At 44.3% G+C, this 15701-nt stretch overlaps 1 protein-coding gene across 7 annotated transcripts in view; it reads left to right on the top strand.

Moving 5' to 3' along the window:
* Nucleotides 1-3803: 3803 nt before the first annotated feature.
* RC3H1 (ring finger and CCCH-type domains 1) overlaps nucleotides 3804-15701 on the top strand; it is a 96903-nt gene continuing 85005 nt past the window's right edge. Inside the window, exons 1-2 of one of the 7 annotated variants that reach the window (XM_090047767.1) lie at nucleotides 3804-4127; nucleotides 10581-10632. The gene's annotated coding sequence lies outside the window, so the exon portion shown is untranslated. The remainder of the gene's footprint in view (nucleotides 4128-10580; nucleotides 10633-15701) is intronic. The other 6 variants (XM_090047765.1, XM_090047766.1, XM_090047768.1 and 3 more) reach the window with 6 other exon arrangements.

The following is a 15701-nucleotide window of genomic DNA, read 5'->3' as shown; positions in this document are numbered from 1 at the left end:
ACATTGAGTTGGTGCCAGGTTGCATGCTCCATCTCTGGGTGCAAGCACAAGGGCTGCTTCTGAACCTGCTAAACATCTATGCCCCTGTGCATGACTCTGAGGTGGCCTGGTTCTACCAGTGGGCAACTACTTACCTTGGCACCCTCAACCCTTACAAGGGCCTGGTTCTTAGCAGGGACTTCATTGCCACCCTCAAGGTACAGGATCATATGGATGGGGAGTAAAGCCAGACTGCTGCCAACATCCTTGTAGTCTCAGACCACGCCCTGGTGGACATCTGGCATTCCTGCCACCCTGATGACACCACCACCTTCACCTTTGTCAGGGTGGAGAAGGAGTAGGTGTGCCACCCTGGTTTGGACAGAATTTAAATCTCAGTGCTGAACACTAACCAAGTCTATGCTTCCAGCCCTAAGTGGTGATCTCTTTCAGCAACGGCCACCCCATCTATGCTCGGGTCACACTGTGGCCCAAGCATCCAGGGCTGGTCTACTTTAACAATAGCCTGCTGGAGGATGTGGACTTCATGGCAGCTTCCAGGAGTTCTGGGTAGCCTGGCACGAGCAGTGGTCAGCATTCCTCTCAGCTCAGAGATGCTGGGATGTGGGGTACATATTTGGCTCTTTTGCCACTGCTACATCTGGGGGCACACCCAGCAGACATGGCCAGGGAACAGCTCGAGCTCCAGCTTGACCTCCATTCCCATCCCTGTTATGTTCTTAGTTGTCCCAAGCAATTAGTTATTGCTTTCCCAGTGGCCTCCCTTTGTAAGTGAGGCTTATAGCGTTTCTTACTAGGCAGTCGCCCACAATCCCTCTAAAGCAACAAATAGGCCTGTGTCATGCAGGGGGAGAGAGTGAATGCTGAAAGGGAGAGTGAACTGGGTATGACCAGGGTTTTTTCCACTGTTCCTCTCTCACTTTCAGCCTCCAGCATTTAGAGGAGTTAGGGAAGTTTGAATTCAGGGGCTGTATTCCCTACTGATGTCTCTTTCAACAGATACTGATGCCCCTTTCCTCCAAGAATTGCCCCATTCCTTGTTGAATTTGGTTAAACTGTCATATTCCACAGCATCTGGTGGCAGTGAGTTCCATGCTTGAATAACATGCCAAACGAAAAATAACTTCCTTTTGTTAGTTTTAAACTTACTACCTACTAGTTTCATTTTATGGTTCTAGTATAGAGAGAGTTAGTAAATAATAAATCTTTATTTACTTTCTCTTCACCATTTAATATTTTAAACCCTTATAATGTCCCCTTATGTCTGTTTTCTAATCTGAATAGGCCTAGACTCTTTAGTCTTTTTCCTTATATGAATGCCTTTCCATACCACTAATCAATCTTGTTGCTCTTCTCTGTACTTTCTCTAGTTCTTCTAAATCCTTTTCTGAGGTGTGGGGACCAAAACTGGGCACAGTACTGAAGATGTGGATGCACCTCTGATTTATAGAGGGGTATAATGATACATACTATTTTGTTTACAGTTCCATTCTTAATTCCTAACATTTTGTTTGCCTTTGTAATGGTTGTTGAGCACTGAGATGGTGTTTTTAGTGAACTGGCCACAACTACTCCAGAACTTTTTCCTTTGAAGTAGCAGCTAATGTAGAGCCCATTATAGTATAGGTATAGTTTGGGTTATTTTTGCCCATGTGCATCACTTAACAGTTATCTACACTGAATTGCATCGGCCGTACACACACATATACTGTAACTGTATAAATATTGTATTTGATAATGGTATCTAAGATTCTGAAGCAAAGAATAGCAGATATCGCTGGAAGATCCCACTTGAGGTAGGTTCCAAAGATGATGCTAAAGCTAGTTGTTCTTTGTTTTTGGTAAGCTGTTTTGGTTGCATATCACTTAAGTGTTAAACTTTTCAATTCATGACTACCGTGAGCAATGAAGCCGGCTCTCACTGTAAGTGCTATGATTCACCAAACCCTGGATTTCTCTCAGCATGATGAGTATACCACAAGCTTGGAGGTAAGTGCTGTAGATGTTCCAAATTCCAGGCTGTTCAGGCTCTAGTCTTTGATAGGTACCTAAAAAACAATTGCATACTTTGAATGAGGGATGGGATTCCTTTACTAAGATTCCTAGAACTAAAAAGTGGTAGTTAACTGTGTTAGTCTGAAGTCAGTCAGAAGGTAGAGCAAGGTGGCACCTCAGAGACTAACTTGTTCTCTTAGTCTCGAGGTGCTACCCTGCTCTGCCTTCAGTCAAAAAATGGCAGCTATTATAGCTGCCTTTGTTCAAAATTGAAACGAGTCAAAACAGTCCAACCGCCCAATACAAGGGTATGGAAGTAAGAGTCCAATGTAACCCCTCCTCACTAGCCTTCTGCCTACAAACTATAGCTCTGTGTACTTTTTGCTGATATCCTACCTACTCTGCAACCATAGTATCATAAACCAGCTTTCAGGCCACCATTTGCAGACAGCTCCCAGACTGCTGTGCCAACTCTTCATCACCTGCAGTTTATACTGCTCTTTCCTAGACATTGAAGGGTGTGGCGCCCACTGTATCTCAAACTGGGATTTAAAACAGTGCCAGGTAATGATTTGGTAGGTTCATTGCAGGGTTATAACTGACCATGAATCAATACACAACATGAATGTCTGCATTACTTCTTCACTAAAGGGGGTAAAACCTTAGGGCCTTTCAATCAGGGAACTTAAAAATATAGTTTATTGGCAGATAGCTACACAAGATTTACCTATAGAAGAGGGAGGATGCAAATGTGTTTTTATTTTTAAACCCATTCTGAAAAAACAGTGCGAGTCAATGGACTTTCTGAAGGGACATAGTTGTTAAAATGGTTCTAGTCCTGCAACTGTCTCTGCATGGAGCCCCACTGTGAAATCAGTATGTCTGTGTGGGCATTGGACACTGGTTGTATAGACAATTACAGTCGACTGTTTACAAATGATTTTATTTAAAGATCAAGTCTTGGTAAGAGGGGCTGCTGTTTTCTGTTGCCACGGATCTGTGTATGACCTTGGACAAGCTGCTTAATGTTGCCGTGTCTCCCTTCACTGCATTTGTAAAATGGGGATACTATTTACCTCCCTCACAGAGGTGTTAATATTTAGCTCTCCAACCACTTTGAAGCTTCAGAGCACCCCACACATGGTTAATTAAGGGAGGCTTCATTAATGCTTGAAGTGTCTTTGAATAGAAGTGGTCTGTGGGGCCAGCTATTCTCTGACAAAGGACCCCTTTGTAGGAGAGGGAGAGACCTTTCAACTCTCCTGCCTTTATGCAGGAAGGTGTGTCGCAGCTTAGCTCATCTGCTGAGGAAATGAAGGACTGGGCTTCCCTCGGGTAGGGACACCTGGCATGTGCTGCAGCCCTAACAGCTGAAGCCTTCTGTCGCGCCGAGGTTCCCCTGGAGTGCAAAGGAGGGGGAGGGGGAGGCATCTCATCTTCCCATCCTCTTTGCACACAAGCACGGGCGACCCTTTGAGGGGAGGGGGAGCCGCTTCCCCTGCCTATGAAAGCCTGAGGTTTGGTGGTGAGGGTCAGTCAGCAAAGGAGCGGGGGGCGGGGGTGTTACATTAACTTCTCCCCTTGTGAGAGGGGGCTCCGGCACCGGGGGGGGCAGAGGGCACCGGTTGCAGGGTGTACGGCTGGGATGACTCGTTCTTCTCGAAGAGGGGCAGGACAGGGACGAGTGGGTGCTGGAGGAAGGCCCCGGAGCGAGGGGCAAGTCCCCTTCCCCCTGGGGCAGGGCTTCGAGCCGAGCCAGTGACTCGGCTTTTTTCCTCCCTCGCCCTGCCCCCTCCTGCCTCGGCAGAAGGAGGCCGACGAGGCGGGGGAGGAAGACGTGAAGGGAAGGGAGAGGGCAAGAGGAGGAGGAGCAGCGGGGAGAGGAGGAGGAGGCGGCGGCGGCGGCAGAGAGAGGCGGCAGGCGCACAAGATGGCCCCTGCTGCAGAGGCAGCGGCGGCGGGGCGGAGGCAGGAGGCGGTGGCCCAGCGGCCCCTGCTGCTGCTGTTGTTGCTGCTGCTGGAGGCGGTGGGCGCTGCAGCCGCCTCCGTGCCCCGGGGCTGAACGGAGCGGCCGCTGCTGCTGCTGCTGCTGCGGGGAGCCCGGCTCGGCCCGGCCCGGCCTGGCCTGTGCGGTGAGTGCGGCCGCGGGGTCTGCGGGCTGGGCGGGGAACAAAGGGGAGGCGGGCTGTCCTCGGCCGGCTTGTGCGCGGGGCGACGGGCCCCTCCGCGAGCGCCGGCCCCGGGGGATGCGGCGGACGTGAGGGCCGTGCTGTCGCTCGCCTGGCTAGGCCGCAGGCTTCGGCCGGCTTCGATTTCGCGGTTCCCTTGGCGGGGAGGGGGAGGGCGCGGCCCGGTGCCCTTGGCCGAGCGGGTGGGGCACGCTTGCGTCTTCCCGCGTCGGGGGGCAGACAGGGGGCGCGTCCTGCCGCCACCAGCCGGACTGGGAACAGCTTTGTTCGCCGCCGTGCTCCCCGGGCGGGCTGGGCCCTGCAGATGGCGCACAAAGAGTGGTGCGCAGCGCCGCGCTGTCTTTCTCGGCCCGGTCTCTCAACCCCGGGGCCGCCCACCCGTGGCCCTGGGGGAGCCGCAGGAGCGATAGATCCCAGAACTGTAGGGCCAGGGGCAGTGCGATGTGGAGCCGGCACCCTGCGGTGCGTTGTGGGCAGGGCCCATAACCCCGCCGGCCGAGTGATGCGGCCTGTGAAAGCATCGAAGCAGAAGTGGGACAGCTTCCTCCAAACTGGCGGTGTATTCCGTTTTCTCCTTGCCCTTCCTTCTCCCCAGCTGCGGTTTGAAAGAGAAAATGTGCAGATACACCCACGGTTGTTTTTATCAGTAACTGATAGGGGGCCCTGGTGCTGTCGAGCACGCTTGCTTCCTGCAGGTAAAAGGCAGCTTCCGTGATTTCCCTGGAACGGAGAAGGGCTGGGCAATCCCCGTGCGCAAAGGGGTCCGTGTTGAAATTTCTACTTGAACCAAACTCTAGCAACAGTACCTTAACCGCTGTAAAACATGGAGTCTTGGGGCCCCCCCCTTTGTTTTACATGGGGATGCAGTGAGGAAGGAGGCTGCCCTGTTATTTTATTTTATTTATTTTTTTCAGGCAGTAACACCTTTTCATGTTAGGCTGTCTTCCTGGTGATGACTCTGAAGCCTGTGTGGCTACTTTTTTATTAATAGGTAATTGAAATACATAAAGTCTGCCATGCTGAAGGGTTGGCAGGATCTCTCATCCATCAGTGAAACCAGCTTAGTAATTAGCAATAGGTAATTTGAACATTAATGCAAACTATACACACAATTGCCATTTTTGGAGCTGGGTGCATTGAAGTTAGACTCTCCTCTCTTTCCTTGAAGTTGCCCTTGCTTATTTTTGCTGTCCTAGAAAAGGTCTCTTCAGAGTAGACACGTTGGCATGTTATTTTGAGGGAAGTTGTACTGCTGCTACCAGAGCACTCACTGCACATACAACTGTAGTTTCTGGCTGTCAGACTTTTTGAACAGCATTGTAATTCATGGAGAAGCAAGTTGTCTGTCTTTTCCTTTTTACCAGCCTCATACCAAATCCAGGTTAATTTAAAACAGCATGCAGTAGATATTAGGCTTGAAGCTGGTTGGCTTGGTAGTAACTGTAAGGTCTGATGCTTATTTGAATTTCATGAAATGAGATGATGGCCTCAGTACAGTTCTAAATAGTGAAGTGTCTGCATTACTGAAAAATTTAACCACAAACTGAAACATTTAACAGAGTTAAGGACTCATTATAGATAGACATTTATTAACTAAATGTGGTCACTTGAGCACAGAAGTGAATTAACTCTGACAAGACTGTTTGAGGAAGCTGCAGTTGCCTGTGTTTTCCATTTAGATAAAAGGTAAACCATTCCACTTGATGATTTTTCTCATATCTCTCACAGTGTATATTTAATGTGTGTGTACATACAAGATTTTTAATGAATTGCTTTATTGTCAGTGTTTGGAAGAAACAGGGAGACCAATGGCAGAAATCGAAAACTTTGCTGGCCTGGGCTTTTGGACTATGTCCAATACCATATATACCAGAGAAGTACAGCTAGATTAACAGGCCAGTAGCATTATGATTCAATATCTTATGCTTCACCATATTTAAAAGGAGTGCTATGTGCCATTTAAAAAAACAGGAATTGTTTTGTTTTTTTTCTTTCCCATAAAACTGCTCCTAGTAGGAGCCAGTGCTACACCCTGAAAAGCTTGAACGTCCAGCTTTTGAATATAAGGGATGAAGCTGAATTTTTTTTTTTAAAGGATGTTTGAGGTTGGGCTTTCAAATAAGTGGCCCAGCTTCTCAAAAGTGCTAATCACAGCAGATTCCCCTGGACAGTTTCAGCACTTTTTTTTTTTTAACAACCCTTTTCTTGAGTAATGAATGAAATATTGTAATTAAAATAGGAGAGGAACAAACAACAAAGTAATCAGAATAGCATGATTTTTTAAAAAATGTCTTGTATTTGTGGTGTTCTATATTTTAGTGGATAGATGTCTTAACCTGTAAAAGTTTAAATTTGCTGCTCTTGGACCCCTGATTAAGAAGAAAGACTTTTAAAATCCAAACTGAAGGTTTTTCACTTTACAAAAAAATAACTCTATTGTGGTTTTAAATACACATATAAAAATAGCTAAATTATGTACAGAAATTCAGCAAGCAACCCAGTGCCAGCCAATGATAACTCTTCTACCAAAATAATTCTTACTTTCCACCCCCTCTAACCATTCTTTAGGAAAACCTTGAGTTGGCATATAGGGCTTACAACCGTGCATTGGAAGTCAGTACAGTTCGGTTCTGTCAGACTGATGGAGGAAACAGATTTTTCTTTCTGGCTAGAACGCTACTAAAAATTGTTTGTATAAATCAAGTGTTGTGGTTATTCCAACTTTGAGAACAAAAAGAGAGATATACAAGATATATACAATAAAGGAGTTTACCTGTCAAAACCAACACCTTGAGTTGCCCCCAGTTATGAATGGGTAGCTATGAGAAGCAAAGATGCTTTCTGTATGAACTGCTACTAAGTAAGCATTCTGCACTTGCTGAACTTTCAGTTTGGTCTTTAAAGTTGACCCTGTGTAGGGCACATTGCAGCAACACAGTTTGAAGATTAGGAAAGGTTGGGGGTAACTGAAGGGATCCACAAATAACTGCTGATTGTGCGCAAGTCTCTTGTGCAACATAATGAGCTGTAGAGTAAGTTCTCTTTTTATTTGGTCAGATAAAGCTTCTATTAATGCTGATGTAGTCATAAACATTTATTGAAAGATGATTGAGCAGGTTCTCCCTAGCATACTGTCTCATTATTCCTCTCAGTGGCCTGTCTTGAAATTAGTTTAAAAGGAGTTAATGTTCTGTAATGATGTCTCATTCACTTGTAAAAAGACATAACTGTGAGAAGCCTTAATGTTTGTAAAATTGAACAGACACCAACAGTATCAATTTGGATAGACTTTGTGCTTTGGAAAAAATCCAGTTAGTCCTCCAGGGAATAATTTCCCTGTTACTGCAGAGCAGTTAATCACAATCTAATACCAGCTATGACAGGAACTTGTTTTCATGCTTGATAAGTGAAGATTTCTAGGTGGTCATTCATTTGCTGTTCTGTGCTGTCAAATATGGTGCTAGTTATGCAACCCGCTACAGTGAAAATTGTAGGTAGGCATGATTTATATGACTGTTTATTTCTAGAAAGAAACAGAGCCTGCTCTGAGAAAGAGAGAGAATGAGACGGGGGTGGGGGTTGGGGGGTGCCTAGGGTTTTAATTAATCTTTTAGGATTTACTGGTAGGGATGGCTTATTGTTCTAAACAGGTTAAGGCCCTCTTCTGGTGCCCAAATGTGGGCTATGCTGTTATGTGCTATATGTTTTTTCTTTCTTTCAAACATGCTACAAAACTGTATTTAGGTAAGGATGGTTGTGGATGGTTATTTTTGTTTATAGTGATCAGTGAAATAAATAACAATGTTGGCTTTGGATGAGCACACATTATTATTCTGATGTTTATTTCTGATCGTTTGAACCAGCATTAACAACACTGAAGCTTGCTCAGTTATTTGGGTGTACAAAAGGCCTGGGAAATCCAAAGCTGCTTTTGGATCTGGGTATCTAGTACTGTACAAGAATTTAGGACTATTGTAGGCCCACCAGGTGGGAGAGGATACCATCTTTAATGCAACTTATTTGGGCCTTGTATATTGCAAGGGGTGAAATCTAAGCCTTGGCATAAATAAAGTTAAAAAGTATCGCTAATAAATGAACATTCAGACAAAATAAAACTGAGGTTCTGTAAGAGATTGTAGTGTCAAAAGAGGGCCAAGTCCAGGTAGGGTACATCCAAAAATTTCAGAGTAGCTGAAGTATGAAACTGACTGAATGGCTTGCTAAAATATGCAATCTCTTTAAAAGCAGCTACTGTATATGAGTTATGGAGGGTTGTATCTGTATTTAATTTCCTGAATCATTCCTAGGGCCTCTTTTAAGGACCTGTAAGATTTGCCTGTTTTGGACGATCATTTCTTTGCATTATAATGAAAAATGGAACAATAAAACTCCTCCTTGAAAATGTGGTATTATGTTTTCTAACTAACACAGTATCTTCAATGGAAAGTATTTAACTAATCTCTCAGATTTCTTTACATAATAGGTAAATCCGTAATGGTTCTTTCTATTTTCTTTAAGAATTTCAGCAAGCCTTTGGTGACATCCCTTATTAGATGCTAATAAATACTTTGCAAGTCATAATAGGTTGAGAGGTAAGGATCAAGAAATTGGCTAAGAGAATGGAGAAAAAAATGGCTGATTTCCATAGAATCCTTGGCTTGAAAAGGATCTTTTGGATCTGTTTGTCTAACCCTTTGTGTAGATACAGGCAGGAAATTCACTTTAAGCGTCCCAGAGTTTTAGCAGGTTGTAGCCATACTCATCTAGAGGAAAAAGCAATTGGGGCTTGTAGTAGAGACGATATCTTTTATTAGACCAACAAGATTTTTGCAAATAAAATGTCTTTAATTGCAAGCTTTGGGGCACAAACACCCAAAATATCTTGTTTGTCTATTAAAAGATGGCATCTCTACTATGAACCCTGATTGCTTTTAAAGTTTTAAGGATATATAATATCATCTGCAGGGATCCTGGTTTTCCCTGATTAAAAAAAAAAATAAAAAATTGCAAATTCTCTGATTTCAACCCCCCCAAACCTGTGATTAAAATGAAATGCTTCTCTCTCTCTCTCGATTATATAGATATATCTATATATATCAATTGAACACAATGTTTTATTGATATATTTACAATTTTAAAGCAATTTGGAGCCTACCAGTGCCTCAATCACTATAGTAAAATACATTCTAAGTACCTATACATTTTGGTATATCATTGTGGGTTTTTTATCATGGAAAATCAGAGCTCCCTCTGCCCCCTTAGCTTACCAGGATGCAGATCCAGGCCGGGGCGACTCTTTTTTCCCCCAGGCTTGTGCACGGGACAAGGGCGAACTTTAGGCTTAGGCTCCCAGCTCTGCTGCTATCCCTGGTCATCTGGAATAGAGGGAGGGTAGTGAGGTAGTAGACATTACCAGACAACACAGGGTTGTTTCTATTAGTCAAATCCAGAGATCGCTGTTGACAGCTTCGGAGGGATTTAATCAAGCAAAGTGAATAGACAGCACAATGGCAGATTGAAGTTCAGTGTCGATAAATGCAAAGCTGTGCAGATTGGAAGGCAAAATTTGAATTGCTCATATTTCCTAACAAGTTCTCAGTTAACTATCAACTTAGGAAATGATTTGGGTGGTCTTGCTGACAGCTCAGTGAAAATTTGTACTTATTGTTCAGTTGTAAAAAAGCAAACAAAATGCTAGGAACCATAAGAAAATGTACAGAGTAATACAGAAAAGAGACCCCTACCTAAATGTAATGGTATACATTTATATAGAATGTTGTATGTAGTACTGATCATCACATCTGAAAAAACAGATGGGGAATTAAAAGTGGAGAAGGGTGACACAAATTATTAGGGGATAAAAAGGCAGTTCATGTGGGAAGTCAGGAGAGAGAGAAGGAGACTCCATAAAATTGTATGCAATAATCTAGTCCCTTTCTGGCTAGATTATAGACTAATAAATTGAGTGGTGTATCTTGAGTTTATTTTGCTTATGGCATCAGAATGCAGAGTTAATTCCAGAAACCGTTCAATGTGTATAAGTGTTTCACTAGTAACCAGAACTATTTTTTTCCCTTTTGATAAGATGATTGTGCTGTCATTATCCCTTCTGTCTCTTTCTAGTATGTGACCTAACAGTTCCTTAGGCAGTGCTTCTTTTTTGTTAGGCAAAAGGCAGTACTTCTGTGAATTCTTTTTTCTTCCCTGTCTCACAGTGCAAGAATTGGGGACACTCAGTTAAACCATAAGGTGGAAAACTCATAACCACTGAAAGGAAATGCTTTTCACTTAATTGTGAATAGGTTTGTGAAACTGCCACATGAAGTAGGGGTGCACTGATAGAGATTTTTTGGGACTGATACAGAGAGCTGATTTTTTTTTTTTTTTTTTTTTAAGGAGACATATTGGCTGATACCGATCTGATTTCTGATACAACTGCATGCAGCTGGTAAGTCTGTTATGGTGGACAGATCCGCACTCCCTGCATTGGGAGGGAGTGGGGATGGGGTAGGTGCTGCCCAGTTGGGGTGGACATTGGACAGAACTGTGGCTTGTACGGTGGGGGGGGCTCAGCTCCTGCCACTGCTCCCACTGCTCATTGGGGTGGGGGGAGGGGGCATGTGTCCATGGATCTGTGCTGGGTGGGCCAGGCAGGCTGCAGCTCTGTGCTTGGGGTAGATGGTGGCGGTGCTGGGAGGGGGGTTTGGGGGTGGGGCTGCAGCCACCCCAGATTTTGCTGTATCCTGCCCCCCATAGGCCTGTCCCAGCACCACCGCTGCCTGCCCTGAGGATAGCACAGTGCGACCCGCAGCTGCAGCCTGCCCTGCACAGATCTAGGGGCACACATCCCTTCCCATCCGGACGAGTGGCAGGAGCTGCCAGATGATGCGTACACAGCAGCAGGTGTTGTCCCACCCCTTCCCTATGCCTCCTGGACAAGCGTCAGCTTTCTCCCCTGCCCTGGCTGGGCAGCACCTACCCTAGCCCCACTCCCTCTCTCACCGCAGGGGCCATTGATTTGTGCCCCCCCCATGTCCCTTCCCTCCCCCTCCCCTTTCATCACAACAGACTTGCCAGCTGCACAAAGCTCTGCACACTTCTGGCCTGTGCTCCTTGCTGAGTGTGTGCTGTGCTGCGGCTACACGCACGCACAGGCATTTATCGGCCAAATAATCAGCCAAATCAGGCTGATTTCCGATGTAGTCAATTTTCTTTATATCGGTGCCGGTCCGATATCGGACTGATGTATCAGTACACCTCTAACCTGAAGCAGTTGAGGCTAAGATTTTGGCCTTCTGAGAGAGGGGAGACGCTGACAAGATCTTGTATGATGGACTAGAAATTATAAGGTTGCATCCTTTAAATTAGAGATTTTAATGAATGCAAGATGAAATGACTAATGGTGAAGATGTTTAGTCTTTTATATGGTACATCTGGTCTGTATAAATCTCTCAGGTAATTAAGAAACTTTTATTTTCTTCGATGGCGTTCACAAGGGATTGAGCCTCAATTACTGAAAGATTTGGGAATTGGGAAGACTATGATGGTGCTAGCTTTCATGTGTACTTTCTATGTTGGCTGTGTTATACAGCTGTCCCTGCTCCACAAAAATCTAAACCATGAAACAGATGATATTTCCAACCATTGCTGTTCTTGTGTATTGTATTAATTCACCCCATTCCTTTGTCTTTGGTTTTGATTTTGTGTTTTTGTCTGTTTATATATGTCAGATTAGGTACTGTTTAATATTTTGTACAGGCCCTTATAAATGAAAGCTTTCAAAGACCTTTTATTCAGCTAATATCTAAAATGGCTTGATTTTAAAGTATTCTCAGTTGAAAAAGACATGGTAAAATGTTGCCTTAAGGCAAGACCTAAAAATGACTAAATGAATTATCAGTATACCAAGAAAGAATAAAAAGCACCTTTTCATACAGTGCTTAATCAGGCTGTGGAATCCACTCCCACAGAAGGTTACAAAGTCGAATACTGTGGCTTAATTTAAAACATATGTGTTTGATCAGTTTACATGGGGCTCTGAACTTGTGGACTGCAGTATAAACACAAAGCATTTTATGATTATTAGTAACAGTGGCAGTGATGAAGCTTATCAAATCTCATGTTTCAAGGTGTAAACTGTTCAACTGTTCTTTTGCATGAGGTCTTGAGAAATCCTTTTCTGCCTTGGTAAATGCAACTTTGCACAATTGTTTAATCTTACACTTTCTATACAGCCATTATGTACTGACTAGTGCCAGAACTGATGGACTACTTATCTGACAGAATATAGTAAATCCTACAATCGATACAAAGAAAGCATGGCAGTTTCTAAGAATGGGGGAGCTATTTGCTACCCCATCACCAGCACTTACCCATGTGACAGCTCTGACTTCACCTCTGGTTCCTTGGTTCCAGCCAGGCAGTAGCAGCAGCTCTAGTTCTAGCCCCAGGTCAGGAACCACAGCCACAGCAGCTCTTCTGCTGCTCTGTGGTCTCCCCCATGCTCCCCCTGGGCCATATACTGCACAGTTTCCTTTTCCCCTGTGTGGTCTCCCCTGTCATGTATGGTCTCCTCTGGGTTAAGGCTGTGTTCAGAGTTAGAACCACAGCAGCTACCTGCTCAAGTTATACTTGAATCCAAGACAGGCTTTCTCTTTCTCCATGTTGAATGGGGGAAAACACTCATCTTGGATTTGAGTAAATATAATAAATTAGGTGAACATTAGAGTTCCTTTACACTTTGACTTTTCTCATTCTTTCAGTACTGGTACCACCAAACATGGAAAAATTTTCCCTTCATTTCTGTAAATTGAGCTTTTCACAGTAGTAAATCCTTAAGCAACCACTAGCAAAATATTTCCTAGGTAACCGTGTATATATGTATAAAGTCTTGGAGATGTTCTAATACAATTGATATAAAGTATATAAAATATAAAAAGGTCTACTTCAGACCATGCACCCAGTAAGCAATTGGTCCTGAGTAATGGTGATGTATGTATTTAAAATTCATAAAACATTCTGCCCATTGGCAACTCTGCACTGTTTGTATGGCATAGTTAAATATTCTGAGTGCTTTTGGTCAAGTGGTGTTCAGGCAGCATGGGTTTTTTTAGTATTAACAGCGTACTTGCTTATCTAGTGCCAGGTTGAAGACAACTTTTCCAGTATTTCAGAAATCGAGAACAGTATTAACTTGTTCACTAATTCTTCACTTTCAATGGTAATGACCAAATCATTTTGAACTATAGCAGCATAGTTCTGTTCATCTCTTCCCTGTAACCATGAAATAGAGTATGTGTGAAGGAAGAAGGATTTAAGAATTTTCCTATTTAATAAAGGCCAAATAAAGCATAAGTAGAAGGGCTTGCAAGAGAGGAATATGTGCATGTTAGGAAATAGCATGTTTTTGTTGCTTTTTTGGATGAAGGTCTTGAAGATAATTGGGGAAGGAATCTTTTATCTGATTCTTTTTTTTTGTTTTTGTTTTGAAGAATATTTTTCTCACTTGAATATGTGTTGTGTTAAACGATGGTGGTAGTTATGCACTTGTTCTTTGTTCTTTAAATAGCTCTGGAAACTCATTTAAGAAAAAATCTCAGGATAATTTCAGGACTCATGGGCATACAAGAGTAACAACCATTGTTTGAAAAATCAGGTGGAGAGTTTAGTCTTTGTTCTATAAAAAGGCATAGGATAGGGGTGCTCACCCCCTGGCCTCTGGGCCAGATCTGATCATGCTTTTTGGGCCTCGGTTCCCCACATGTCGAGAAATTTGGTGGCAGGAGAACAGTGGCTACCACACTTTCCAGCCTGTGGGGAGCCTCAGGCTCTGTGCATTAGATCGCAGGGCCAATCCCTCTGGGTAGGGCCTTCTGGGGGCAGTGCTGGGCCCCAGGGCCTACTTCAGGTTCCTGGGTCTTGCTCCATGCCACAAATTAGCCTGAGGGGCCAAAAGCTTGAGCACAATTGGTATAGGATAAATATTTCCACAGCCTGAAGGACTGTAGTAGCGTTAGAAGAGTAATCCCGCTGCATCAATTCTTGCAGAAAAATTCCAAGTGATATGCCTTATGAGTGAAATTTTGCATTTGATTGACTGAACTGTACTTTTTTTTTAATCAGAGTTTTAAAAAAATTGGTTTGGAAGCAATGGCTTGAATAGTTTTTAGATTTTTGTTTGAAAACTCAGATATTTACAGACAATATGTAGACAGGTATTTCAGTTTGGGAACACATTTTTATAAAGGATAATTTATCAAAACAATTGTGTTGATGGTTTGCTTTTTTAGTATTGTACATACTGGATATGAAGGTATCTTTACAAACAGTAGAGTCTTCAGATAGCTCATAGAAACCATCATACTGTAAAAGCTGCATCTTGTGTTGGTCATTGTAAAGGAAGACATAACATTCCCACTGTTTCTATCATTGTACCACTGAGCAACTTCGTAAATGCCGGAAGCAGTCTAGCTGATGCATTACTGCATGAAGAGCAGGGGTGGACAATCATTTCTCCTGGAGGGCCACTTAATGAGTTTTGGTGAACTGTGGAGGGCTGCAGCAGTAGCCCCACCCCTTGCTAGGTGACTCACTCCCCTGGTCACCATCTTGGGACCCAGAGTACCAGCCCCTAACCCCTGACCTTTGCCACCGGAAGTCCATCCCCTTGACCCTGGAAGTATTCCTGGGGGGTGTGCCATCTTGGAACCAGGAAAAAACCTAATCATGCACTAAAAGCTAAACATCTACTGTAACGTATTTTAATTTTTATTTCAAAAAATATTTTTTTCTTAATTTGTGTGCATTTGCATAGTGTATATAGAGGTGATTGCATAAAAGGTCAGAAATAAAGCCTTACTCTTGTATATTTTGGGGAGGCTGTGGTGTAGGGGTGGTGGGGGTGTGTTTGTGGTGTAGTTTATGGGGAGCTACGGCTGTGTGTGAGGGGGGTGTAAGGTATGTGGGGGTTGTGTGTGTATGTGGGCGTGTGTGGTTTGTGGAGTGTGACGCAGGGTGCGAGGAAACCCCCAAGTTCTCCCCCAACCATGGAGTACAGCCCCCACTGCTAGCAGCAGCAGCAGGTGTTGGGCCCTCTCGGTGCTTACAGCCCATGGAGGCATGGCTCCAGCCAGTTTGAGGAGCTGCATGTGGTGGCAAGGAGTGGAGCCAGGCTGGCCTGCCTTCATTGCACACGGCTCATGTGCAGCTGCTAGGGTTCGTGCATCAGTGTGGGGAAGCCCCACATAATGGAGCTGGCAGCTTTCCTACTCCCTGCCACCATGTGCAGCTCATGGGATTCCACCAGAAAGCAGGGCTCTCCATCACTTCCAGCAGAGTCCCAAGAGTTGCATGTGGTGGTAGGGAGTGGAGCCAGCTACCTAGCTCATTACATGGGGCTTCCCACCTGATGGCACACAAGTACCAGGAGCTGCATGTGAGCCTTGCACAGTTGAGGTGGACTGGCCTAGCTCCACTCTTTTCTACCACGTGCAGCTCCTGGAACTGGGTAGAACCATG

This window comes from Crocodylus siamensis, chromosome 5 (assembly GCF_052110815.1).
Source record: "Crocodylus siamensis isolate JL-2025a chromosome 5, ASM5211081v1, whole genome shotgun sequence".
Classification (NCBI taxonomy): Eukaryota; Metazoa; Chordata; order Crocodylia; family Crocodylidae; genus Crocodylus; species Crocodylus siamensis.
Note: the sequence above shows the minus strand (reverse complement) of the source record. Positions and strands in the feature narration are given on the sequence as shown.